We start from the raw sequence: 27,506 nt of genomic DNA on the forward strand, positions 1-27,506 counted from the left end.
CGACTGCCTGACAGTTTTAGAGTGGAAATAGTGACTCTACTTTATAAAAAAAATGATAAGACTGACCTAAAGAATTGGAGGCCCATCACACTTTTAAACTTTGACTGTAAACTTTTTAGCAAGGTTTTAGCGACGCGGATGTCCTCTGTTTTAGAGGAGGTAATTCACCCAGACCAAGCTTGTGCCATCTCAGGGAGACAACTCACCGACAGCCTCGTACTGATTCGAGACATCATTGATTACGCTAGAGACAGAAACACCCGGCTTGTCATCTTAAATTTAGACTTTGAAAAAGCATTTGATCGGGTCTCGCATCAATATCTCTTTCAGGTGTTGCAGCCATCGAAAAGGGCCCGATTGTTCCTACTTGGTGAGCTTTGCTTGGTTGAGACGCTTGCCCCCCCCCCCACCCCCCCCCCACCCCCCCCCCCCACCCTGCTCCTCGGCTGACCAAGTAGAAACAATCTATTCGATGGCTGCCTTGTCTTTTACTCTGTGCAAAAGACAAGGCAGCCACAAACACCACGGGAACACCGTATTGAGGCTTTGTTCTGACCACTCATTCGGTGTCGCGTTTCTTTCAAGCAATTCTCCCGGTTAGCCCGCACTCGGCTCGCTCCCAGAGCCGTGTTAAAGTCTGCTTCGCATTCACTCTCTTTTCTCAGCAGATTAAAAGAAAGTTTCATCTTGGGCTCCCTGAAACTTCCATCCTGCACCACTGTTTGCTTTTACACAAGAGCAGAGGAGAGCGCACCGTTCCCAGCGGCACTGCAGTACCGGGTCGAGGCTTGGAGTGAACGGAGAAAGCTTCTTTTTCAACTCCTATTCTTAAAAATCCATTTAATATGTTGTCCTCGTATAGAGGACATATTAAACTGATAAGAGCAGATACTACACTTGATCTTAGCCAAAAGGCCGAGAAGCGATAACTGTCCACTGTTTCAGGTCCGAGGGCCCTTGCTGGCACAATGCGTACTTGTAGCAGTGTTCTTTTTATGGCCATAGGTGGCCAGAGTGTCACGTTGCACCTCCGCCCACCCGCTGCACTGAGCACTCTTCAGCCCTTTTAAATGGTATAACTTTGCACTCCCGCATGCTCCAGCAAGCACCATTCAAGCAACAACTTTGCACTCCAGCTTCGAACATCGGCATCGAACATCGCCAACAAGTAAGGCGACTCTACTCAGACAAGTCACTCTGCAAAGTAGCAAGATTTCTTTTGCACAGACAGAAAGAGCTTCACCCGCAAAGGTAAAGCCTGCCAATAATAGAAACAACTCATTAGTGCTGCTCTCCACGGAAGTCTTTAGTAAAAGGCGAAAGACTTGTATGTTATGAAGAGAAACCGAGAAACCAGAGTACGATTATCCGTCACTGCGGGAGCAGGGCATCAGGCTAGTTGGTATAGCCACCTTCCCCATGGTGAGCTTTGCTTGGTTGAGACGCTTGCCCCCCCCCCCCTTGCTCCTCGGCTGACCAAGTAGGAACAATCGGGCCCTATTCGATGGCTGCCTTGTCTTTTACTCTATGCAAAAGACAAGGCAGCAACAAAAACACCACGAGAATCCCGTATTGAGGCTTTGTTCTGACCGCTCATTCGGTGTCGCGTTTCTTTCAAGCAATTCTCCCGGTTAGCCGACACTCGGCTCGCTCCCATAGCCGTGTTAAAGTCTACTTCGCATTCACTCTCTTTTCTCTGCAGACTCTGGGGATTTTATCTATAAAATGAATTCCTTCACTCAAACTATGTTAAAACTGCTTTGTCGTTCATATTTACCATGTCTAGAAAGATTTAAACAAAAAAAACAACGTTGTACTTTGCAGTAAAAGAAAGAGCAAATCTAAAGTTTCAGGAATCCGAGAATAAGCTTACTTTCATGAGTGCTTCACGATTTCGGATTTTGCTATAAAATGAATTCCTTCACTCAAACTAAATTAAAACTGCTAAACCGCTAATCTGTTACATGTAAGGCAGATGTCAAATTCACCGAAATAGGATCTAAGGGTATTCGGCCAATCGAGCTGTAGCAGCTTCGGTAAAAGAGTATAAGTTGAAGAGTTTGTGAATAAAGGTGTGCGCACACATAGTGAGCTGTAGGAAAATAGGCAGGGAGCAATGCCGGCTGGGGTATATGTTCTTGTATGTTGTCTGACTGTTTGATTTGAATGTGTTGTGTAAGTGTCCTGTTGAATGTTTGGGCTTTGACACTTCACTGTGGTTGTTAACTGTGTGGTGTGTCCTGAAATGTTATATGTTTGGGCTGTGTGACATGCTTAATGCTTGTCAGTAGCTACCCACTTATTCATATATAGCAACTGACAACATAAGAAGTCTGGACATACTTTGATAGTAGTTGTAGAAGTATCCTTATTGATAATAGATAAACTAATTCATAGTGATAGTAGAATTGTAGAATGAGAAAGAACTTCTTCAGCAATAAGCATCTCTCGACATATGACGAAATACAGATTTTGCTATAAAATTAATTTCTTCTATCAGCGTGACTTAAAACTGTTTGTCCTCCTTATTTATCCACTTCAAATCAAGTTTCAACAATTAAAAAAAAATTGTAGTTTGAGAAAGAACAACTTAATCTTCAGCAATCAGTATAAAAAGAGGGTAACAAAAGGTGCAAATGCCAACCATACATCACTAAAAGGTGGAGCGGAAGTATTCAGCTGCAAGTAGGTGTGAATGTTCGACCATAATTTGTAAAAAGTGGGTAAGAAAAGGTTCGAATGCCCGACTAAATATTAACAAAAGCGGGAGGAGAGGTCTTCGGATGAGAGTGGGTGAGAATTTCCTACCATACAAGTATGGTGGAGAGGAAGCTGTGATTGGCCGACAATAGTAAAAAGCAGGTGAAAAAAGGTGCGAATGTCAAAACATACATGATCAAAACAGGGAGCGGAGGTGTTTGGCTGCGACAAGGTGTGAATGTCCACCCATAATTAATGAAAAACGGGCAACAAGTAGGTTCGAATGCCCAACCATACATCATCAAAAGCAGGAGTGGATGTGTTCGGCTTCAAGAAGGTATGAATGTCCATCAATAATTGCTATAAAACATGAAAGAAAATTTTCGAATATCAAACCGCACATAATCATAAGCGGGAGAGGAGGTGTTCCGCTGCAAGTAGGTGTGAATATCCACCCATAATTACTGAAAAATGGGTAAGAAAAGGTGCGAATGCCCAACCATACATCATAAAAAGCAGGAGTGGATGTGTTCGGCTACAAGAAGGTTTGAATGTCCGACCATAGTTTGTAAAAAGCGGGTAAGAACAGGTTTGTATGCCCGACTGTACACAATCAAAAGAGGGAGCGGAGTTGTTCAGCTACAAGAAGGTGTGAAAGTCCGACCATGGTTTGTAAAAAGCGGGTAAGAACAGGTTCGTATGCCCGAATATACACCATCAAATTCGGGAGCGGAGGTGTTCGGCTGTGAGTAGGTGTGATTCTCCAACCATAATTGCTGAAAAATGTGTTAGAAAAGGTAAGAATGCCGGTCCATACATCATCAAAAGCAGGAGAGGTGGTGTTCGGCTGCAAGTAGGTGTGAATGTCCAGCCATAATTACTCACAAATGGGTAAGAAAAGGTAGTATTGCCAGACCATACATGATCAAAACAGGGAGCGGAGGTGGTTAAGCTGCAAGAAGGTGTTAATGTCCGACTAAAGTTTGTAAAAAGCGGGTAAGAAAAGGTGCGAATGCCCGACAATGTATGATCAAAAGAGGGAGCGGAGGTTTTCGGCTGAAAGAAGGTCTGAATGTCCAACCATAATTTGTAAAAACCGGGGAAGAAAAGGCTCGAAAGCCCGACTATACACCATCAAAAGCTGGAGCGGAGGTGTTCAGCTGCAAGAAGGTCTGAATGTCCATCAATAATTGCTAGAAAACATGAAAGAGAATTTTCGAATATCAAACCGCACATGATAATAAGCGGGAGAGGAGGTGTTCAGCTGCAAGGTGTGAATGTCCACCCATAATTACTGAAAAATGGGTAAGAAAAGGTGCGAATTCCTAACCATACATCATCAAATGCATGAGTGGATGTGTTCGGCTACAAGAAGGTTTGAATGTCCGACCATAGTTTGTAAAAAGCGGGTAAGAAAAGGTTCTAATGCCCAAACATACACCATCAAAAAAGGGAGCGGAGGTGTTCCGCTGTAAGAAGGTGTGAATGTCCGACCATAGTTGGTAAAAAGCGGGTAAGAAAAGGTTAAAATACCCGACTGTACACAATCAAAAGAGGGAGCGGAGTTGTTCAGCTAAGAGAAGGTGTGAAAGTCCGACCATGGTTTGTAAAAAGCGGGAAAGAAAAGGTTCGTATGCCCGAATATACACTATCAAAACCGGAAGCGTAGGTGTTCGGCTGCAAGAAGGTTTGAATGTCCACCCATAATTCATGAAAAATGGGTAAAAAAAAAGGTGCGAATGCCTAACAATACATTATCAAAAGCAGGTGTGAATGTCAGATCATAATTTGTAAAAAGCTGATGAGAAAGGGTGAGAATGCCCGACTATACACCATCAAATGCGGGAGCGGAGGTGTTCGGCTCTGAGTAGGTGTGAATGTCCGACCATAATTGCTGAAGAATGTGTTAGAAAAGGTAAGAATGCTGGACCATACATCATCAAAAGCGGGAGAGGTGGTGTTCGGCTGCAAAAAGGTGTGACTGTTCGACTAAAGTTTGTAAAAAGTGGGTAAGACAAGGTGCGAATGCCTGACAATGTATGATCAAAAGCGGGAGCGGAGGTGTTCAGCTGCAAGAAGGTCTACATGTCCATCAATAATTGCTAGATAACATGAAAGAAAATTTTCGAAAATCAAACCGCACATGATCATAAGTGGGATAGGAGGTGTTCAGCTGCAAGGTGTGAATGTCCACCCATAATTCCTGAAAAATGGGCAAGAAAAAGGTGTGAATGCCCAACCATACATCATCAAAAGCAGGAGTGGAAGTGTTCGGCTACAAGAAGGTGTGAACGTCCAACCAAAATATGTAAAAAGAAGTTAAGAAAAGGTTCGAATATCCAACCAAACATAATCAAAAGCTGGAGCAGAGCTGTTCGACTGCAAGTAGGTGTGAATGTCAGATCATAATTTGCAAAAAGCTGATGAGAAAGGGTGAGAATGCCCGACTATACATCATCAAATGCGGGAGCGCAGTTGTTCGGCTGTGAGTAGGTGTGAATCTCCGACCATAATTGCTGAAAAATGTGTTAGAAAAGGTAAAAATGCCGGTCCATACATCATCAAAAGCGAGAGAGGTTGTGTTCGGCTGCAAGTAGGTGTGAATGTCCAGCCATAATTACTCACAAACGGGTAAGAAAAGGTAGTATTGCCAGACCATATATGATCAAAACAGGGAGCGGAGGTGGTTCAGCTGCAAGAAGGTTTGAATGTCAAACTAAAGTTCAAATATATTAACAAAAGCGGGAGGAGAGGTCTTCGGATGAAAGTGGTTGAAAATTTCCAACCATAATGTATAAAATGCGGTGAAAAAAAAGGTGTGATAGAACACTAAAAGGTGGAGCGGAAGTGTTCGGCTGCAAGTGGGTGTGAATGTCCGACTATATTTGGTGAAAAGCAGGTGAAGCAAGGTCTGAATGCCCAACCTTACATCATCAAAAGCGAGATCAGAGGTGTTTGGCTGCAAGAAGGCCATAGTAAGCGGGTAAGGTGCGAATGTCCGACTAAATATCAACAAAATTTGGGGCGGAGGTCTTCGGATGCAAGTGGGTGTGAATATCCCACCATACAAGTATGGTGGAGAGGAAGCTGTGAATAGCCGACCATAGTTTGGAAAAAGCGGGTAAGAAAAGGTTTGAATGCCCGAACATACACCATCAAAAGAGGGAGCGGAGGTGTTCCGCTGTACGAAGGTGTGAATGTCCGACCATACTTGGTAAAAAGCGGGTAAGAAAAGGTTAAAATACCCGACTGTACACAATCAATAGCGGGAGCGGATGTGTTCGGCTACAAGAAGGTGTGACAGTCCGACCATGGTTTGTAAAAAGCGGGTAAGAAAAGGTGCGAATGTCCGACAATGTATGATCAAAAGAGAGAGCGGAGGTTTTCGGATACACGAAGGTTTGAATGTCCTACCATAGTTTGTAAATAGCGGGTAAGAAAAGGTTCGAATGCCCGACTATACACCATAAAAAGCGGGAGCGGAGGTGTTCCGCTGTAAGACGGTGTGAATGTCCGACCATAGTTGGTAAAAAGCGGGTAAGAAAAGGTTAAAATACCCGACTGTACACAATCAATAGCGGGAGCGGAGTTGTTCGGCTACAAGAAGGTGTGAAAGTCCGACCATGGTTTGTAAAAAGCAGTTAAGAAAAGGTTCGAATATCCAACCAAACATAATCAAAAGCGGGAGCAGAGCTGTTCGACTGCAAGTAGGTGTGAATGTCCAGCCATAATTACTCACAAACGGGGGAAGAAAAGGTCGTATTGCCAGACCATACATGATCAAAACAGGGAGCGGAGGTTCAGCTGCAAGGTGTGAATGTCTGACTATAGTTTGTAAAAAGCGGGTAAGAAAAGGTGCGAATGCCCAACAATGTATGATCAAAAGAGAGAGCGGAGGTGTTCGGCTGCAAGGTCTGAATGTCCAAACATAATTTGTAAAAACCGGGTAAGAAAAGGCTCGAAAGCCCGACTATACATCATCAAAAGCGGGAGCGGAGGTGTTCAGCTGCAAGAAGGTGTGAATGTTCGACTAAAGTTTGTAAAAAGCTGGTTAGACAAGGAGCGATGTCCCGACATTGTATGATCAAAAGCGGGAGCGGAGGTGTCCAGCTGTGAGTAGGTGTGAATGTCCGACCATAATTGCTGAAAAATGTGTTAGAAAAGGTAAGAATACTGGACCATACATCATCAAAAGCGGGAGAGGTGGTGTTCGGCTGCAAGAAGGTGTGAAAGTCCGACAATGGTTTGTAAAAAGCGGGTAAAAAAAGGTTCGAATGCCCGAATATACATCATCAAAAGCGGAAGCGGAGGTGTTCGGATGCAAGAAGGTGTGAACGTCCGACCAAAGTTTGTAAAAAGCAGTGAAAAGCGAGAAAAAGCATTTTGTGAGTTCTGCATGATTTGGGATTTTGCTTATAAAATGCATTACTTCACTCAAACTATGTTAAAACTGATTTGCTGATATTTACCATGTCTAGAAATATTTAAACAAAAAAACAACGTTGTACTTTGCAGTAAAAGAAAGCGCAAATCTAAAGTTTCAGGAATCCGAGTATAAGCCTGCTTTCATGAGTTCTGCACGATTTCGGATTTTGCTATAAAATGAATTGCTTTGCTCAAACCAAGTTAAAACTGCTTTGTCCTTCCATATTCATCAATGTCTAGATCGACTTCAACAAAGAAAAACATTGGACTTTGCAGTAGAAGAAGTTGAAATCCATCTACACATTGATAAATATGAAGGACAAAGCAGTTCCCACTTGCCCATAAGAAAATAAGCTTATTCTCGGATTCCTGATCCTTCAGTGTTGCTCTTTCTTCTACTGCAAAATACAATGTTGTTCTTTGTTGAAGTCGATCTAGACATTGATAAATATGAAGGAAAAAGCAGTTTTAACTTGGTTTGAGTGAATGAATTCATTTTATACATAAAATCCGAAATCGTGCAGAACTCATGAAAATAAGCTTATTCTCGGATTCCTAAAACTTTTGATTGGCTCTTTCTTTTACTGCAAAGTACAACGTTGTTTTTTGTTTAAATCTATCGAGACATTGATAAATATGAAGGTAAAAGCCGTTTTAACATAGTTTGAGTGAAGGAATTGATTTTATAGATAAAATCCCAAATCATGCAGAACTCCTCAAAAGGGGCGTATGGCTTAATCACAAGTGTGGTTCTTTCTCATTCAGGGTAGTATGAGGAAGTTTATTTTTGAAATATATGTAGAAATGGGTACATATGAAGGACAAAGCAGTGTTAACTTAGTTTGAGTGAAGGAATTCATTTTATACATAAAATCCCAAATCATGCAGAACGTATGAAAAGAAGCTTATTCTCGGATTCCTGATCCTTCAGTTTTGCTCTTTCTTCTACTGCAAAATACAATGTTGTTCTTTGTTGAAGTCGATCTAGACATTGATAAATATGAAGGAAAAAGCAGTTTTAACTTGGTTTGAGTGAATGAATTCATTTTATACATAAAATCCGAAATCGTGCAGAACCTCATGAAAATAAGCTTATTTTCGGATTCCTAAAACTTTTGATTTGCTCTTTCTTTTATTGCAAAGTACAACGTTGTTTTTTTGTTTAAATCTATCGAGACATTGATAAATATGAAGGTAAAAGCCATTTTAACATAGTTTGAGTGTAGGAATTAATTTTATAGATAAAATCCCAAATCATGCAGAACTCCTCAAAAGGGGCGTATGGCTTAATCACAAGTGTGGTTCTTTCTCATTCAGGGTAGTGTGAGGAAGTTTATGCTTGAAATATATGTAGAAATGGGTACATATGAAGGACAAAGCAGTGTTAACTTAGTTTGAGTGAAGGAATTCATTTTATACATAAAATCCCAAATCATGCAGAACGTATGAAAAGAAGCTTATTCTCGGATTCCTGATCCTTCAGTTTTGCTCTTTCTTCTACTGCAAAATACAATGTTGTTCTTTGTTGAAGTCGATCTAGACATTGATAAATATGAAGGAAAAAGCAGTTTTAACTTGGTTTGAGTGAATGAATTCATTTTATACATAAAATCCAAAATCGTGCAGAACCTCATGAAAATAAGCTTATTCTCGGATTCCTAAAACTTTTGATTTGCTCTTTCTTTTATTGCAAAGTACAACGTTGTTTTTTTGTTTAAATCTATCGAGACATTGATAAATATGAAGGTAAACGCCGTTTTAACATAGTTTGAGTGAAGGAATTAATTTTATAGATAAAATCCCAAATCATGCAGAACTCCTCAAAAGGGAGGTATGGCTTAATCACAAGTGTGGCTCTTTCTCATTCAGGGTAATATGAGGAACTTTATGCTTGAAATATATGTAGAAATGGGTACATATGAAGGACAAAGCAGTGTTAACTTAGTTTGCGTGAAGAAATTCATTTTATACATAAAATCCGAAATCGTGCAGAAAATAAGCTTATTCTCGGATTCCTAAAACTTTTGATTTGCACTTTCTTTTACTGCAAAGTACAACGTTGTTTTTTGTTGAAATCTATCTAGACATTGATAAATACCAGCCGAAACTCTGCTGCCGCTTTTGATAATTTATGGTTGGGCATTCTTACCTTTTCTTACCCGCTTTTTACAAATTATGATCTTACATTCACACCTACTTGCAGTCGAACACCTTCTCATCCACTTATGATCATGTGCGGTTGGGCTTTCGCACCTTTTCTTACCCATTTTTCAGTAATTATGGGTGGACATTCAGACCTTCTTGCAGCCGAAAACCTCCGCTCCTCTTTTGATCATACATTGTCGGGCATTCACACCTTGTCTTACCCGCTTTTTACAAACTTTAGTCGGACATTCAAACCTTCTTGCAGCTGAACCACCTCCGCTCCCTGTTTTGATCATATATGGTCTGGCAATAGTACCTTTTCTTACCCGTTTGTGAGTAATTATGGCTGGACATTCACACCTTCTTGCAGCCGAACACCACCTCTCCCGATTTTGATGATGTATGGACCGGCATTTTTACCTTTTCTAACACATTTTTCAGCAATTATGGTTGGAGATTCACACCTACTCACAGCCGAATAACTCCGCTCCCGCATTTGATGGTGTATAGTCGGGCATTCTCACCCTTTCTCATCAGCTTTTTGCAAATTATGATCTGACATTCACACCTACTTGCAGTCGAACAGCTCTGCTCCCGCTTTTGATTATGTATGGTTGGATATTCGAACCTTTTCTTAACTGCTTTTTACAAACTTTGGTTGGACGTTCACACTTTCTTGTAGCCGAACACATGCACTCCTGCTTTTGATGATGTATGGTTGGGCATTCGCACCTTTTTTTTACCCATTTTTCAGGTATTATGGGTGGACATTCACACCTTCTTGCAGCTGAACACCTCCTCTCCCACTTATGATCATGTGTGGTTTGATTTTCAGAAATTTTCTTTCATGTTTTCTAGCAATTATTGATGGACATTTAGAGCTTCTTGCAGCTGAACACCACCTCTCCCGATTTTGATTATGTATGGACCGGCATTTTTACCTTTTCTAACACATTTTTCAGCAATTATGGTTGGAGATTCACACCTACTCACAGCCGAACAACTCCGCTACCGCATTTGATGGTGTATAGTCGGGCATTCTCACCCTTTCTCATCAGCTTTTTGCAAATTATGATCTGACATTCACACCTACTTGCAGTCGAACAGCTCTGCTCCCGCTTTTGATTATGTATGGTTGGATATTCGAACCTTTTCTTAACTGCTTTTTACAAACTTTGGTTGGACGTTCACACCTTCTTGTAGCCGAACACATGCACTCCTGCTTTTGATGATGTATGGTTGGGCATACGAACCTTTTCTTACCCGCTTTTTACAAACCAAGGTCGGACTTTCACACCTTCTCTTAGCTGAACAACTCCGCTCCCTCTTTTGATTGTGTACAGTCGGGTAATTTAACCTTTTCTTACTCGCTTTTTACCATCTATGGTCGGACATTCACACCGTCTTACAGCGGAACACCTCCGCTCCCTCTTTTGATGATGTATGGTTAGGCATTCGCACCTTTTCTTACCCATTTTTCAGTAATTATGGGTAGACATTCACACCTTCTTGCAGCTGAACACCTCCTCTCCCGCTTATGATCATGTGCAGTTTGATATTCGAAAATTTTCTTTCATGTTTTCTAGCAATTATTGATGAACATTCAGACCGTCTTGCAGCTGAACACCTCCGCTCCCACTTTTGATGGTGTATAGTCGGGCTTTCGAGCCTTTTCTTCCCCGGTTTTTACAAATTATGGTTGGACATTCAGACCTTCTTTCAGCCGAAAACCTCCGCTCCCTCTTTTGATCATACATTGTCGGGCATTCGCACCTTTTCTTACCCGCTTTTTACAAACCTTAGTCGGACATTAACACCTTCTTGCAGCTTAACCACCTCCGCTCCCTGTTTTGATCATGTATGGTCTGGCAATACTACCTTTTCTTACCCATTTGTGAGTAATTATGGCTGGACATTCACACCTACTTGCAGCCGAACACGACCTCTCCCGCTTTTGATGATGTATGGACCGGCATTCTTACCTTTTCTAACACATTTTTCAGCAATTATGGTTGGAGATTCACACCTACTCACAGCCGAACACCTCCGCTCCCGCATTTGATGGTGTATATTCGGGCATACGAACCTGTTCTTACCCGCTTTTTACAAACCATGGTCGGACTTTCACACCTTCTTGTAGCTGAACAACTCCGCTCCCTCTTTTGATTGTGTACAGTCGGGCATACAAACCTGTTCTTACCCGCTTTTTACAAACTATGGTCGGACATTCAAACCTTCTTGTAGCCGAACACATCCACTCCTGCTTTTGATGATGTATGGTTGGGCATTCGCACCTTTTCTTACCCATTTTTCAGTAATTATGGGTGGACATTCACACCTTGTCGCAGCCAAACACCTCCGCTCCCTGTTTTGATCATGTATTTTTGACATTCGCACCTTTTCTCACCTGCTTTTTACTATTGTCGGCCAATCACAGCTTCCTCTCCACCATACTTGTATGGTAGGAAATTCTCACCCACTCTCATCCGAAGACCTCTCCTCCCGCTTTTGCTAATATTTAGTCGGGCATTCGAACCTTTTCTTACCCACTTTTTACAAATTATGGTCGAACATTCACACCTACTTGCAGCTGAATACTTCCGCTCCACCTTTTAGTGATGTATGGTTGGCATTTGCACCTTTTGTTACCCTCTTTTTATACTTATTGCTGAAGATTAAGTTGTTCTTTCTCAAACTACAATTTTTTTTTAATTGTTGAAACTTGATTTGAAGTGGATAAATAAGGAGGACAAACAGTTTTAAGTCACGCTGATAGAAGAAATTAATTTTATAGCAAAATCTGTATTTCGTCATATGTCGAGAGATGCTTATTGCTGAAGAAGTTCTTTCTCATTCTACAAAGTACAACGTTGTTTATCGTTGAAACTTGATTAGACATGAATAAATATGAAGGACAAAGCAGTCTTAACTTGGTTTGAGTTAATTAATTCGTTTTATAGGAGAATCCGAATTCGTGCTTATTTTCGGATTCCTGAAGAATGAGTCTGGTTCTTTCTCATAATACAAAGTTTGTTGTTTATTGTTGAAACTTCATCAGAAGTGAAGAAATAAATTCAATTCAATTCAATTCAATTTTATTTATATAGCGCCAGATTACAACAATTGTCATCTCAAGGCACTTAAGTAATATAGTCCAATTCAAGCCAATTGGAATTCAATTCATTGTAATCATAATCCAATTAATTCATATAGAGCTAATTAAAAAAATTAATATCCTAGCTAAGGAAACCAACAGATTGCACCGAAATGTGTCTTCAGTCCAATCTCCCGTCCTGAGCGTGCCTGTGGCAACTGTGGAAAGGAACGACTCCCTTTTAACAGGAAGAAACCTCTGGCAGAACCAGACTCAGGAAGGGTGGCCATCCGCCTCGACCAGCTGGGGTTTGAGAAGACAGAAAAGAGGGAAAAGAGGGGGGAAAAACACCATAACGCCATTCAAAGGATATCTGTTGGAACAGGGAAACATAGGTTAATAACCACAATAATGTCACATGTACATAAAATCAATTTTGAAATTAAACAGGGGGAAAAAGAGAGCAAAGTGAGGAAAGGTGTGACAGATGAGGTCCCCCAGCAGTCTAAGCCTATAGCAGCTTAACTATGGGATGTTTCAGGATTACCTGAGCCATCCCTAACTATAAGCTTTATCGAAAAGAAAAGTTTTAAGCCTAATCTTAAAAGTGGAAAGGGTGTCTGCTTCCCGGACATTTACTGGCAGCTTATTCCACAAGAGAGGGGCCTGATAACTGAAGGCTCTACCTCCCATTCTACTTTTAGAAACTCTGGGAACAACAAGTAAACCTGCAGTTTGGGAGCGAAGTGCTCTGTTAGGAAAATATTGTACAATGAGATCTTTAAGATATGATGGAGTTCGGTCAGTAAGAGCTTTATATGTGAGGAGAAGAATCTTAAATTCTATTCTGAATTTAACAGGGAGCCAATGAAGAGAAGCTAAAACTGGAGAAACATGATCTCTCCTGTTAGTTCTCATCAGAACTCTGGCTGCAGCATTTTGGATCAGCTGGAGGCTTTTCAGAGAATATGTGGGACAGCCCAATAATAAGGAATTACAGTAGTCCAATCTTGAAGTAACAAATGCATGAACTAGTTTCTCTGCATCACCTTGAGACAGGATGTTCCTGATTTTGGCAATATTACGAAGGTGAAAGAAGGCAGTCCTAGAAACCAGTTTTATATGTGCGTCAAATGATAAATTCTGGTCAAAAATAACTCCAAGGTTCCTCACTGTAGAACTAGAAGCCAAGGAAATACCATCTAGAGTAACTATATAACTAGACAATTTCTCCCTGAAGCGCTCAGGTCCAAAGAGAACAACTTCAGTTTTGTCTGAATTTAAAAGCAGACAGTTCTGAGTCATCCAGGTCTTTATGTCTTTAAGACAGGCTTGTAGCCTGACCAACCTGTAGGTTTCATCTGGTTTCATAGATAAGTACAGCTGAGTATCATCAGCATAACAATGGAAATTTATGCCATGCTGTCTGATAATGTTACCTAATGGAAGCATGTATAAAGTAAAAAGAATCGGTCCAAGCACAGAACCCTGAGGAACTCCATGACTTACTCCAACGTGTGAGGAAGATTCCTCATTTACAAGAACAAACTGGAATCTATCAGATAAATATGACTTAAACCAGCCTAATGCAGTTCCTTTAATCCCAATAACATGTTCAAGTCTCTGTAACAGAATGCTGTGATCGATCGTATCAAATGCAGCACTGAGATCCAACAGGACAAGCACAGAAACAAGTCCGCTATCAGAAGCTAACAGGAGATCATTGGTAACTTTCACCAGTGCCGTTTCTGTGCTATGATGCACTCTGAATCCTGACTGAAACTCTTCAAACAGATTATTTCTATGTAAATGATCACAAAGTTGAACTGCAACTATTTTTTCAAGAACTTTGGACAAAAAAGGGAGATTGGATATAGGTCGATAATTAGCCAACACTTCTGAATCAAGAGTAGGTTTTTTAAGTAAAGGTTTAATTACAGCAACCTTAAAAGTCTGAGGTACATATCCTATCAACAAAGACCGATTGATCAAATCCAATATGGAAGTGTCAATTAAGGGGAAAACCTCCTTGAACAGTCTGGTTGGGATTGGGTCTAACATACAAGTTGATGGTTTAGAAGAGACTATTGCTGTTGTTAGCTCAGAAAGATCAACTGGACAGAAGCTGTCTAAATACAATTCAGGTTCGAAAGATACTTCTAAAGCTGCTCTACTTGATGATACATCAGTGATAATAATGGGAAGGATTCCATTAATCTTCTCTCTGATAGAAACAATTTTATTGATGAAGAATCTCATGAAATCATCACTGCTGAGAGTTAAAGGAATACATGGCTCAACAGAGCTCGGAGTCTTTGTCAGTCTGGCAACAGTGCTGAAAAGAAACCTGGGATTATTCTTATTCTCTTCTATCAATAATGAATAATACGCAGTTCTAGCTTTACGAAGTGCTTTCTTATACGTTATTAAACTATCTTTCCAGACTAATTGAGACTCTTCTAAATTAGAGGAACGCCACTGTCTCTCCAGCTTTCTTGCAGTCTGCTTTAACGCACGCAGCTGTGAATTATACCAAGGAGCCAACCTCTTCTGACTGAATGCCTATCAACAAATGTGGGATCTAAACTCTACTGCTTCCTCTAAAATAATTTCTTTTCTCAATTCAGAAATGTGTGTGTGTAAGTCACAACACCCGTGACACCAAAACGGCTTTCTTTTCTCTCTTTTCTCTACACTCTGCACTATGAGCACACACACCAAATCAGAAAGGCTTTTTTCTCTCTTTTCTACATTATGGACTGTGGGGACACAAAACCGCTCTCTCTTTTTTTTTTTGATTGTGTGCCAGGGCGTTGTCTCACGTATTAGATTATGCTTAAGATACGAATGGGTTTATCAGTCACATCAGAATCCATACATACTGATCCTCCCGTAATAAAATGGTCGGATCTTATCAAACACACTTTGTTTCTTGTGACAATCAAGTCAGCGAAACAGCGTATACACGTCAAGACACTGAATCAAGTTTGCCACAAGAACTCATAAGTTTGGCAGTATTGCTCTGCCGTCAGCAATCATACACCCATTTTATTTTCGTGAGACATGTGCAGGCACCTGTTCATCTACTGTTCTATCACTATGAATTAGTTTATCTATTATCAATAAGGATACTTCTACAACTACTATAAAAGTATGTCCAGACTTCTTATGTTGTCAGTTGCTATATATGAATAAGTGGGTAGCTACTGACAAGCAATAAGCATGTCACACAGCCCAAACATATAACATTTCAGGACACACCACACAGTTAACAACCACAGTGAAGTGTCAAAGCCCAAACATTCAACAGGACACTTACACAACACATTCAAATCAAACAGTCAGACAACATACAAGAACATATACCCCAGCCGGCATTGCTCCCTGCCTATTTTCCTACAGCTCACTATATGTGCGCACACCTTTATTCACAAACTCTTCAACTTATACTCTTTTACGGAAGCTGCTACAGCTCGATTGGCCGAATACCCTTAGATCCTATTTCAGTGAATTTGACATCTGCCTTACATGTAACAGATTAGCGGTTTAGCAGTTTTAATTTAGTTTGAGTGAAGGAATTCATTTTATAGCAAAATCCGAAATCGTGAAGCACTCATGAAAGTAAGCTTATTCTCGGATTCCTGAAACTTTAGATTTGCTCTTTCTTTTACTGCAAAGTACAACGTTGTTTTTTTTGTTTAAATCTTTCTAGACATGGTAAATATGAACGACAAAGCAGTTTTAACATAGTTTGAGTGAAGGAATTCATTTTATAGATAAAATCCCAAGAGTCTGCAGAGAAAAGAGAGTGAATGCGAAGTAGACTTTAACACGGCTATGGGAGCGAGCCGAGTGTCGGCTAACCGGGAGAATTGCTTGAAAGAAACGCGACACCGAATGAGCGGTCAGAACAAAGCCTCAATACGGGATTCTCGTGGTGTTTTTGTTGCTGCCTTGTCTTTTGCATAGAGTAAAAGACAAGGCAGCCATCGAATAGGGCCCGATTGTTCCTACTTGGTCAGCCGAGGAGCAAGGGGGGGGGGGCAAGCGTCTCAACCAAGCAAAGCTCACCATGGGGAAGGTGGCTATACCAACTAGCCTGATGCCCTGCTCCCGCAGTGACGGATAATCGTACTCTGGTTTCTCTTCATAACATACAAGTCTTTCGCCTTTTACTAAAGACTTCCGTGGAGGGCAGCACTAATGAGTTGTTTCTATTATTGGCAGGCTTTACCTTTGCGGGTGAAGCCCTTTCTGTCTGTGCAAAAGAAATCTTGCTACTTTGCAGAGTGACTTCTCTGAGTAGAGTCGCCTTACTTGTTGCGACTGTGCCGATGTTCGAAGCTGGAGTGCAAAGTTGTTGCTTGAATGGTGCTTGCTGGAGCATGCGGGAGTGCAAAGTTATACCATTTAAAAGGGCTGAAGAGTGCTCAGTGCAGCGGGTGGGCGGAGGTGCAACGTGACACTCTGGCCACCTATGGCCATAAAAAGAACACTGCTACAAGTACGCATTGTGCCAGCAAGGGCCCTCGGACCTGAAACAGTGGACAGTTATCGCTTCTCGGCCTTTTGGCTAAGATCAAGTGTAGTATCTGCTCTTATCAGTTTAATATGTCCTCTATACGAGGACAACATATTAAATGGATTTTTAAGAATAGGAGTTGAAAAAGAAGCTTTCTCCGTTCACTCCAAGCCTCGACCCGGTACTGCAGTGCCGCTGGGAACGGTGCGCTCTCCTCTGCTCTTGTGAAAAAGCAAACAGCGGTGCAGGATGGAAGTTTCAGGGAGCCCAAGATGAAACTTTCTTTTAATCTGCTGAGAAAAGAGAGTGAATGCGAAGCAGACTTTAACACGGCTCTGGGAGCGAGCCGAGTGCGGGCTAACCGGGAGAATTGCTTGAAAGAAACGCGACACCGAATGAGTGGTCAGAACAAAGCCTCAATACGGTGTTCCCGTGGTGTTTGTGGCTGCCTTGTCTTTTGCACAGAGTAAAAGACAAGGCAGCCATCGAATAGATTGTTTCTACTTGGTCAGCCGAGGAGCAAGGGGTGGGGGCAAGCGTCTCAACCAAGCAAAGCTCACCAAGTAGGAACAATCGGGCCCTTTTCGATGGCTGCAACACCTGAAAGAGATATTGATGCGAGACCCGATCAAATGCTTTTTCAAAGTCTAAATTTAAGATGACAAGCCGGGTGTTTCTGTCTCTAGCGTAATCAATGATGTCTCGAATCAGTACGAGGCTGTCGGTGAGTTGTCTCCCTGAGATGGCACAAGCTTGGTCTGGGTGAATTACCTCCTCTAAAACAGAGGACATCCGTGTCGATAAAACCTTGCTAAAAAGTTTACAGTCAAAGTTTAAAAGTGTGATGGGCCTCCAATTCTTTAGGTCAGTCTTATCATTTTTTTTATAAAGTAGAGTCACTATTTCCACTCTAAAACTGTCAGGCAGTCGGTCGAGTTTTTCAAAATCTTTAAAAACATCTAAAATGTCTGATGATAAAAGGTCCCAATAGGTCAGATAGAATTCTGCAGGAAGCCCGTCTAAACCCGGAGCTCGACTTCTCTTAAAACCTGTTAGGCATTTTTTTAACTCTAAAGCAGTAAAATTCTGTGTCAAGTGTGCATTCTCTTTTACGGTTTTGTCAACGAATTTTAAGATTTCTGCCGATGTTTCCAAGTGCACTGGTTTCTCTTTGTACATGTTACTATAAAAGGTATGTACAGTTTCAATCATCTCTTGTGTGGATTTTGTTAAAAACCCATCTTCTCTTTTTAGATTTTGAATACACTCCTTTTTATTTATAACTTTCTTTCTTTTTCACCTTCCTCAATTTCCTGCTCCCTGCTTCTTACAAAAATTCCTTTACTCTTTATTTCTGCTAAAACTGACATTTCCTTTTTGACATCTTTGATTTCTTCTTTAAAGTCTATGCCACACTGATTTAGTTTAAAGTAGCGCTGTAAGCGTTTATGTAGTCCCATCATACATCTATTCTCTTTCCTTTTTTTACGTTTACCTTGCTGTTTAAAAAAAGTCTGGGTCATTTCCTTCACCATTTCCCACCATTGTGCATGTGTTTCGTAGAGGTCTTGAAGGGTCTGCCACTCTTTATAACATTCCCTGTACTGACTGACTATGATTTCATCCTCCAACAGGGAACAGTTGAGTTTCCACAGACCACTTCCTACCGTCACACCAGAAGGGGGTGAAAGGGTGCAGGAGAGCATAAGGTGGTCTGAAAAGAAAACAGGGGTTAATCTAACATCAGTGGGTGGGCAATCTCTAGTAAAGAAATAATCAATGCGAGAGGCTCTGGTGCCATCATGACTAAACCAGGTGAAGCCCTCCTCTCTGGGATGCATGGTTTTAAAACAGTCAGTAAGCTTAAAATCCCTGCATATGCCCTGAAGTAAAATCGAAGTCTTATCCACTTTAAAATCTACCCCTGCTCTTTTTCTATCTTTCCTGCTCAAGATACAGTTAAAATCCCCTCCTACAACTAAAGGTACTTGCCCTAGCATGTAAAGCTGTATATCTTCTAAAAGGTCATACCTTTCATTTTTTCCATTGAAACCATAAATATTTAAGTATTTAAGTATTTAATATTAATATTTCTTGCCCCATAAAATTCAAGTGTGCTAAAAGTGCACGTCCGTCTCTCACCACTGTGCTACCTTTCACCAGAACATGCGGATTTTTAATTAGAATGGCCACACCATCATTTTTATTTTGATTTGAGCCACTCCATATCGATAAATGGGGCCACATTTCCTCCCATTGTCTATGGTTTTTTAAAAAAGGTAGTCCACATTCTTGTATTAAAAACACATCTGATTTTATGGAGTCTAAGAAGGATAAAATACTCTGGGCTCTTGTCTTTGATTTCACACTTCTCACATTTAGTGTTGAGAAGGTGAGAACCATTAAAAGCATAAAGGAAAGTAGGTATGTCATTTTCGTTTTTCTAAGTTATCAAAACAAATTACACACAGGTTATTTCTTGGGAAACTAGCTCTTCCTTCATTTCTTTAGGTGAAAAGTGAGTAGGGTGATCTATATTTCCTTTTCGGACACTCTGTGTTGGCCTCTGACGCAATGTTGCATTTAACTTTGAGTCCCTGGGGGTTGATTGCAGAGCTGAAGTTAAAAAGGAGACCTCATTTGGTGAGTCGGAGGGGAAGACTCTAGGTTCTTCCACTGAAGAACTTCTTTGTCAGGCATTCGCACCTTGTCTTACCCACTTTTTACAAACTTTAGTGCAAAGTCTGCAAGGTTGCTAAAAGACTAGAATGCCGGACAATACATCATCAAAAGCGGGAGAAGTGGTTTTTCAGCTGCAAGTAGGTGTGAATGTCCAGCCATAATTACTCACAAACGGGTAAGAAAAGGTACTATCGCCAGACCACATATGATCAAAACAGGGAGCGGAGGTGGTTCAGCTGCAAGAAGGTTTGAATGTCCGACTAAAGTTCAAATATATTAACAAAAGCGGGAGGAGAGGTCTTCGGATGAGAGTGGTTGAAAATTTCCAACCATAATGTATAAAATGCGGTGAAAAAAAGGTGTGATAGAACACTAAAAGGTGGAGCGGAAGTGTTCGGCTGCAAGAAGGTGTGAATGTCCGACTATATTTGGTGAAAAGCAGGTGAAGCAAGGTCTGAATGCCCAACCTTACATCATCAAAAGCGAGATCAGAGGTGTTTGGCTGCAAGAAGGCCATAGTTTGCCAAAAGCGGGTAAGGTGCGAATGTCCGACTAAATATCAACAAAATTTGGGGCGGAGGTCTTCGGATGCAAGTGGGTGTGAATGTCCGACTATATTTGGTGAAAAGCAGGTGAAGCAAGGTCTGAATGCCCAACCTTACATCATCAAAAGCGAGATCAGAGGTGTTTGGCTGCAAGAAGGCCATAGTTTGCCAAAAGCGGGTAAGGTGCGAATGACCGACTAAATATCAACAAAAGTGGGGGCGGAGGTCTTCGGATGCAAGTGGGTGTGAATATCCCACCATACAAGTATGGTGGAGAGGAAGCTGTGAATGGCCGACCATAGTAAAAGGCGGGTGAGAGAAGGTGCGAATGTCAAACCATACATAATCAAAACAGGGAGCGGAGGTGTTCTGCTGTAAGAAGGTGTGAATGTCCAACCATAGTTGGTAAAAAAAGGGTAAGAAAAGGTTAAAATACCCGACTGTACACAATCAATAGCGGGAGCGGAGTTGTTCGGCTACTAAAAGGTGTGAAAGTCCGACCATGGTTTGTAAAAAGCGGGTAAGAAAAGGTGCGAATGCCCGACAATGTATGATCAAAAGAGGGAGTGGAGGTTTTCGGCTGCAAGAACGTCTGAATGTCCAACCATAATTTGTAAAAACCGGGGAAGAAAAGGCTCGAAAGCCCGACTATACACCATCAAAAGTGGGAGCGGAGGTGTTCAGCTGCAAGACGGTCTGAATGTCCATCAATAATTGCTAGAAAACATGAAAGAAAATTTTCGAATATCAAACTGCACATGATCATAAGCGGGAGAGGAGGTGTTCAGCTGCAAGAAGGTGTGAATGTCTACCCATAATTACTGAAAAATGGGTAAGAAAAGGTGCGAATGCCTAACCATACATCATCAAAAGAGGGAGCGGAGGTGTTCCGCTGTAACACGGTGTGAATGTCCGACCATAGATGGTAAAAAGCGGGTAAGAAAAGGTTAAATTACCCGACTGTAAACAATCAAAAGAGGGAGCGGAGTTGTTCAGCTAAGAGAAGGTGTGAAAGTCCGACCTTGGTTTGTAAAAAGCGGGTAAGAAAAGGTTCGTATGCCCGAATATACACCATCAAAAGCGGAAGCGGAGGTGTTCGGCTGCAAGATATTGTGAACGTCCGACCAAAGTTTGTAAAAAGCAGTTAAGAAAAGGTTCGAATATCTAACCAAACATAATCAAAAGCGGGAGCAGAGCTGTTCGACTGGAAGTAGGTGTGAATGTCAGATCATAATTTGCAAAAAGCTGATGAGAAAGGGTGAGAATGCCCGACTATACACCATCAAATGCGGTAGCGGATTTTTTCGGCTGTGAGTAGGTCTGAATCTCCAACCATAATTGCTGAAAAATGTGTTAGAAAAGGTAAAAGTGCCGGGCCATACATCATCAAAATCGGGAGAGGTGGTGTTCAGCTGCAAGAAGGTTTAAATGTCCATCAATAATTGCTAGAAAACATGAAAGAAAATTTTCGAAAATCAAACCACACATGATCATAAGTGGGAGAGGAGGTGTTCAGCTGCAAGAAGGTGTGAATGTCCACCCATAATACCTGAAAAATGGGTAAAAAAAAGGTGCGAATGCCCAACCATACATCATCAAAAGCAGGAGTGCATGTGTTCGGCTACAAGAAGGTGTGAACGTCCAACCAAAGTTTGTAAAAAGCAGTTAAGAAAAGGTTCGAATATCCAACCATACATAATCAAAAGCGGGAGCAGAGCTGTTCGACTGCAAGTAGGTGTGAATGTCAGATCATAATTTGCAAAAAGCTGATGAGAAAGGGTGAGAATGCCCGACTATACACCATCAAATGCGGTAGCGGAGTTGTTCGGCTGTGAGTATGTGTGAATCTCCAACCATAATTGCTGAAAAATGTGTTAGAAAAGGTAAAAATGCCGGTCCATACATAATCAAAATCGGGAGAAGTGGTGTTCAGCTGCAAGAAGGTCTAAATGTCCATCAATAATTGCTAGAAAACATGAAAGAAGATTTTCGAAAATCAAACCACACATGATCATAAGTGGGAGAGGAGGTGTTCAGCTGCAAGAAGGTGTGAATGTCCACCCATAATACCTGAAAAATGGGTAAAAAAAAGGTGCGAATGCCCAACCATACATCATCAAAAGCAGGAGTGCATGTGTTCGGCTACAAGAAGGTGTGAACGTCCAACCAAAGTTTGTAAAAAGCAGTTAAGAAAAGGTTCGAATATCCAACCATACATAATCAAAAGCGGGAGCAGAGCTGTTCGACTGCAAGTAGGTGTGAATGTCAGATCATAATTTGCAAAAAGCTGATGAGAAAGGGTGAGAATGCCCGACTATACACCATCAAATGCGGGAGCGGAGTTGTTCGGCTGTGAGTAGGTGTGAATCTCCAACCATAATTCCTGAAAAATGTGTTAGAAAAGGTAAGAATGCCGGTCCATACATCATCAAAAGCGAGAGAGGTTGTGTTCGGCTGCAAGTAGGTGTGAATGTCCAGCCATAATTACTCACAAACGGGTAAGAAAAGGTAGTATTGCCAGACCATATATGATCAAAACAGGGAGCGGAGGTGGTTCAGCTGCAAGAAGGTTTGAATGTCCGACTAAAGTTCAAATATATTAACAAAAGCGGGAGGAGAGGTCTTCGGATGAGAGTGGTTGAAAATTTCCAACCATAATGTATAAAATGCGGTGAAAAAAAGTTGTGATAGAACACTAAAAGGTGGAGCGGAAGTGTTCGGCTGCAAGAAGGTGTGAATGTCCGACTATATTTGGTGAAAAGCAGGTGAAGCAAGGTCTGAATGCCCAACCTTACATCATCAAAAGCGAGATCAGAGGTGTTTGGCTGCAAGAAGGCCATAGTTTGCCAAAAGCGGGTAAGGTGCGAATGTCCGACTAAATATCAACAAAATTTGGGGCGGAGGTCTTCGGATGCAAGTGGGTATGAATGTCCGACTATATTTGGTGAAAAGCAGGTGAAGCAAGGTCTGAATGCCCAACCTTACATCATCAAAAGCGAGATCAGAGGTGTTTGGCTGCAAGAAGGCCATAGTTTGCCAAAAGCGGGTAAGGTGCGAATGACCGACTAAATATCAACAAAAGTGGGGGCGGAGGTCTTCGGATGCAAGTGGGTGTGAATATCCCACCATACAAGTATGGTGGAGAGGAAGCTGTGAATGGCCGACCATAGTAAAAGGCGGGTGAGAGAAGGTGCGAATGTCAAACCATACATAATCAAAACAGGGAGCGGAGGTGTTCTGCTGTAAGAAGGTGTGAATGTCCAACCATAGTTGGTAAAAAGCGGGTAAGAAAAGGTTAAAATACCCGACTGTACACAATCAATAGCGGGAGCGGAGTTGTTCGGCTACTAAAAGGTGTGAAAGTCCGACCATGGTTTGTAAAAAGCGGGTAAGAAAAGGTGCGAATGCCCGACAATGTATGATCAAAAGAGGGAGTGGAGGTTTTCGGCTGCAAGAAGGTCTGAATGTCCAACCATAATTTGTAAAAACCGGGGAAGAAAAGGCTCGAAAGCCCGACTATACACCATCAAAAATGGGAGCGGAGGTGTTCAGCTGCAAGACGGTCTGAATGTCCATCAATAATTGCTAGAAAACATGAAAGAAAATTTTCGAATATCAAAACACACATGATCATAAGTGGGAGAGGAGGTGTTCAGCTGTAAGAAGGTGTGAATGTCCGACCATAGATGGTAAAAAGCGGGTAAGAAAAGGTTAAATTACCCGACTGTACACAATCAAAAGAGGGAGCGGAGTTGTTCAGCTAAGAGAAGGTGTGAAAGTCCGACCTTGGTTTGTAAAAAGCGGGTAAGAAAAGGTTCGTATGCCCGAATATACACCATCAAAAGCGGAAGCGGAGGTGTTCGGCTGCAAGATATTGTGAACGTCTGACCAAAGTTTGTAAAAAGCAGTTAAGAAAAGGTTCGAATATCTAACCAAACATAATCAAAAGCGGGAGCAGAGCTGTTCGACTGGAAGTAGGTGTTAATGTCAGATCATAATTTGCAAAAAGCTGATGAGAAAGGGTGAGAATGCCCAACTATACACCATCAAATGCGGTAGCGGAGTTGTTCGGCTGTGAGTAGGTGTGAATCTCCAACCATAATTGCTGAAAAATGTGTTAGAAATGGTAAAAGTGCCGGTCCATACATCATCAAAATCGGGAGAGGTGGTGTTCAGCTGCAAGAAGGTCTAAATGTCCATCAATAATTGCTAGAAAACATGAAAGAAAATTTTCGAAAATCAAACCACACATGATCATAAGTGGGAGAGGAGGTGTTCAGCTGCAAGAAGGTGTGAATGTCCACCCATAATACCTGAAAAATGGGTAAAAAAAGGTGCGAATGCCCAACCATACATCATCAAAAGCAGGAGTGCATGTGTTCGGCTACAAGAAGGTGTGAACGTCCAACCAAAGTTTGTAAAAAGCAGTTAAGAAAAGGTTCGAATATCCAACCATACATAATCAAAAGCGGGAGCAGAGCTGTTCGACTGCAAGTAGGTGTGAATGTCAGATCATAATTTGCAAAAAGCTGATGAAAAAGGGTGAGAATGCCCGACTATACACCATCAAATGCGGTAGCGGAGTTGTTCGGCTGTGAGTAGGTGTGAATCTCCAACCATAATTGCTGAAAAATGTGTTAGAAAAGGTAAAAATGCCGGTCCATACATCATCAAAAGCGGGAGAGGTGGTGTTCGGCTGCAAGAAGGTGTGAAAGTCCGACAATGGTTTGTAAAAAGCGGGTAATAAAAGGTTCGAATTCCCGAAATTACATCATCAAAAACGGAAGCGGAGGTGTTCGGATGCAAGAAGGTGTGAACGTCCGACCAAAGTTTGTAAAAAGCAGTGAAAAGCGACAAAAAGCTTTTCGTGAGTTCTGCATGATTTGGGATTTTGCTTATAAAATGCATTACTTCACTCAAACTATGTTAAAACTGATTTGTCCTTCATATTTACCATGTCTAGAAAGATTTAAACAAAAAAACAACGTTGTACTTTGCAGTAAAAGAAAGAGCAAATCTAAAGTTTCAGGAATCCGAGTATAAGCCTGCTTTCATGAGTTCTGCACGATTTCGGATTTTGCTATAAAATGAATTGCTTTGCTCAAACCAAGTTAAAACTGCTTTGTCCTTCCATATTCATCAATGTCTAGATCGACTTCAACAAAGAAAAACATTGGACTTTGCAGTAGAAGAAGTTGAAATCCATCTACACATTGATAAATATGAAGGACAAAGCAGTTCCCACTTGCCCATAAGAAAATAAGCTTATTTTCGGATTCCTGATCCTTCAGTGTTGCTCTTTCTTCTACTGCAAAATACAATGTTGTTCTTTGTTGAAGTCGATCTAGACATTGATAAATATGAAGGAAAAAGCAGTTTTAACTTGGTTTGAGTGAATGAATTCATTTTATACATAAAATCCGAAATCGTGCAGAACTCATGAAAATAAGCTTATTCTCGGATTCCTAAAACTTTTGATTGGCTCTTTCTTTTACTGCAAAGCACAACGTTGTTTTTTTGTTTAAATCTATCGAGACATTGATAAATATGAAGGTAAAAGACGTTTTAACATAGTTTGAGTGAAGGAATTGATTTTATAGATAAAATCCCAAATCATGCAGAACTCCTCAAAAGGGGCGTATGGCTTAATCACAAGTGTGGTTCTTTCTCATTCAGGGTAGTATGAGGAAGTTTATGCTTAAAATATATGTAGAAATGGGTACATATGAAGGACAAAGCAGTGTTAACTTAGTTTGAGTGAAGGAATTCATTTTATACATAAAATCCCAAATCATGCAGAACGTATGAAAAGAAGCTTATTCTCGGATTCCTGATCCTTCAGTTTTGCTCTTTCTTCTACTGCAAAATACAATGTTGTTTTTTGTTGAAGTCGATCTAGACATTGATAAATATGAAGGAAAAAGCAGTTTTAACTTGGTTTGAGTGAATGAATTCATTTTATACATAAAATCCGAAATTGTGCAGAACTCATGAAAATAAGCTTATTCTCGGATTCCTAAAACTTTTGATTTGCTCTTTCTTTTATTGCAAAGTACAACGTTGTTTTTTTGTTTAAATCTATCGAGACATTGATAAATATGAAGGTAAAAGCTGTTTTAACATAGTTTGAGTGAAGGAATTAATTTTATAGATAAAATCCCAAACCATGCAGAACTCCTCAGGGGGCGTATGGCTTAATCACAAGTGTGGCTCTTTCTCATTCAGGGTAGTATGAGGAAGTTTATGCTTGAAATATATGTAGAAATGGGTACATATAAAGGACAAAGCAGTGTTAACTTAGTTTGCGTGAAGAAATTCATTTTATACATAAAATCCGAAATCGTGCAGAACTCATGAAAATAAGCTTATTCTCGGATTCCTAAAACTTTTGATTTGCACTTTCTTTTACTGCAAAGTACAACGTTGTTTTCTGTTGAAATCTATCTAGACATTGATAAATACCAGCCGAAACTCTGCTGCCGCTTTTGATAATTTATGGTTGGGCATTCTTACCTTTTCTTACCCGCTTTTTACAAATTATGATCTTACATTCACACCTACTTGCAGTCGAACACCTTCTCATCCACTTATGATCATGTGCGGTTGGGCTTTCGCACCTTTTCTTACCCATTTTTCAGTAATGATGGGTGGACATTCAGACCTTCTTGCAGCCGAAAACCTCCGCTCCTCTTTTGATCATACATTGTCGGGCATTCACACCTTGTCTTACCCGCTTTTTACAAACTTTAGTCGGACATTCAAACCTTCTTGCAGCTGAACCACCTCCGCTCCCTGTTTTGATCATATATGGTCTGGCAATAGTACCTTTTCTTACCCGTTTGTGAGTAATTATGGCTGGACATTCACACCTACTTGCAGCCGAACACAACCTCTCCCGCTTTTGATGATATATGGTCCGGCATTCTTACCTTTTCTAACACATTTTTCAGCAATTATGGTCGGACATTCACACCTACTCACAGACGAACACCTCCGCTCCCACATTTGATAGTGTATAGTCGGGCATTCTCACCCTTTCTCAACAGCTTTTTGCAAATTATGATCTGATATTCACACCTACTTGCAGTCGAACAGCTCTGCTCCCGCTTTTGATTATGTTTGGTTGGATATTCGAACATTTTCTTAACTGCTTTTTACAAACTTTGGTCGGACGTTCACACCGTCTTGCAGCCGAACACCTCCGCTTCCGCTTTTGATGGTATATAGTCGGGCATTCGAGCCTTTTCTTACCCACCTATTACTTACTATGGTTGGACATTCAAACCTTCTTGTAGCCGAACACATCCGCTCCTGCTTTTGATGATGTATGATTTGGCATTCGCACCTTTTCTTACCCATTTTTCAGTAATTTTTGGTCGGACATTCACACCTT

The 27,506-nt window shown here is 41.1% G+C and overlaps 4 non-coding genes across 4 annotated transcripts; 2 read left to right on the top strand and 2 right to left on the bottom strand.

Moving 5' to 3' along the window:
- Nucleotides 1–743: 743 nt before the first annotated feature.
- On the bottom strand, nt 744–927 carry LOC140276183 (U2 spliceosomal RNA). Its single transcript, XR_011908858.1, has one exon. It is a non-coding gene; the product is annotated as a U2 spliceosomal RNA (small nuclear RNA).
- A 313-nt stretch (nt 928–1,240) lies between these two features.
- Nucleotides 1,241–1,353, bottom strand: LOC140275794 (U5 spliceosomal RNA). The gene has a single exon (XR_011908509.1). It is a non-coding gene; the product is annotated as a U5 spliceosomal RNA (small nuclear RNA).
- Nucleotides 1,354–16,495: 15,142 nt separating this feature from the next.
- On the top strand, nt 16,496–16,609 carry LOC140275759 (U5 spliceosomal RNA). The gene has a single exon (XR_011908477.1). It is a non-coding gene; the product is annotated as a U5 spliceosomal RNA (small nuclear RNA).
- A 308-nt stretch (nt 16,610–16,917) lies between these two features.
- On the top strand, nt 16,918–17,101 carry LOC140276184 (U2 spliceosomal RNA). The gene has a single exon (XR_011908859.1). It is a non-coding gene; the product is annotated as a U2 spliceosomal RNA (small nuclear RNA).
- The last annotated feature ends 10,405 nt before the right edge of the window (nt 17,102–27,506 follow it).

Source organism: Leuresthes tenuis, unplaced genomic scaffold, assembly GCF_036924035.1.
Source record: "Leuresthes tenuis unplaced genomic scaffold, fLeuTen1.0.hap1 SCAF_18, whole genome shotgun sequence".
In the NCBI taxonomy this organism is placed as follows: domain Eukaryota; kingdom Metazoa; phylum Chordata; class Actinopteri; order Atheriniformes; family Atherinopsidae; genus Leuresthes; species Leuresthes tenuis.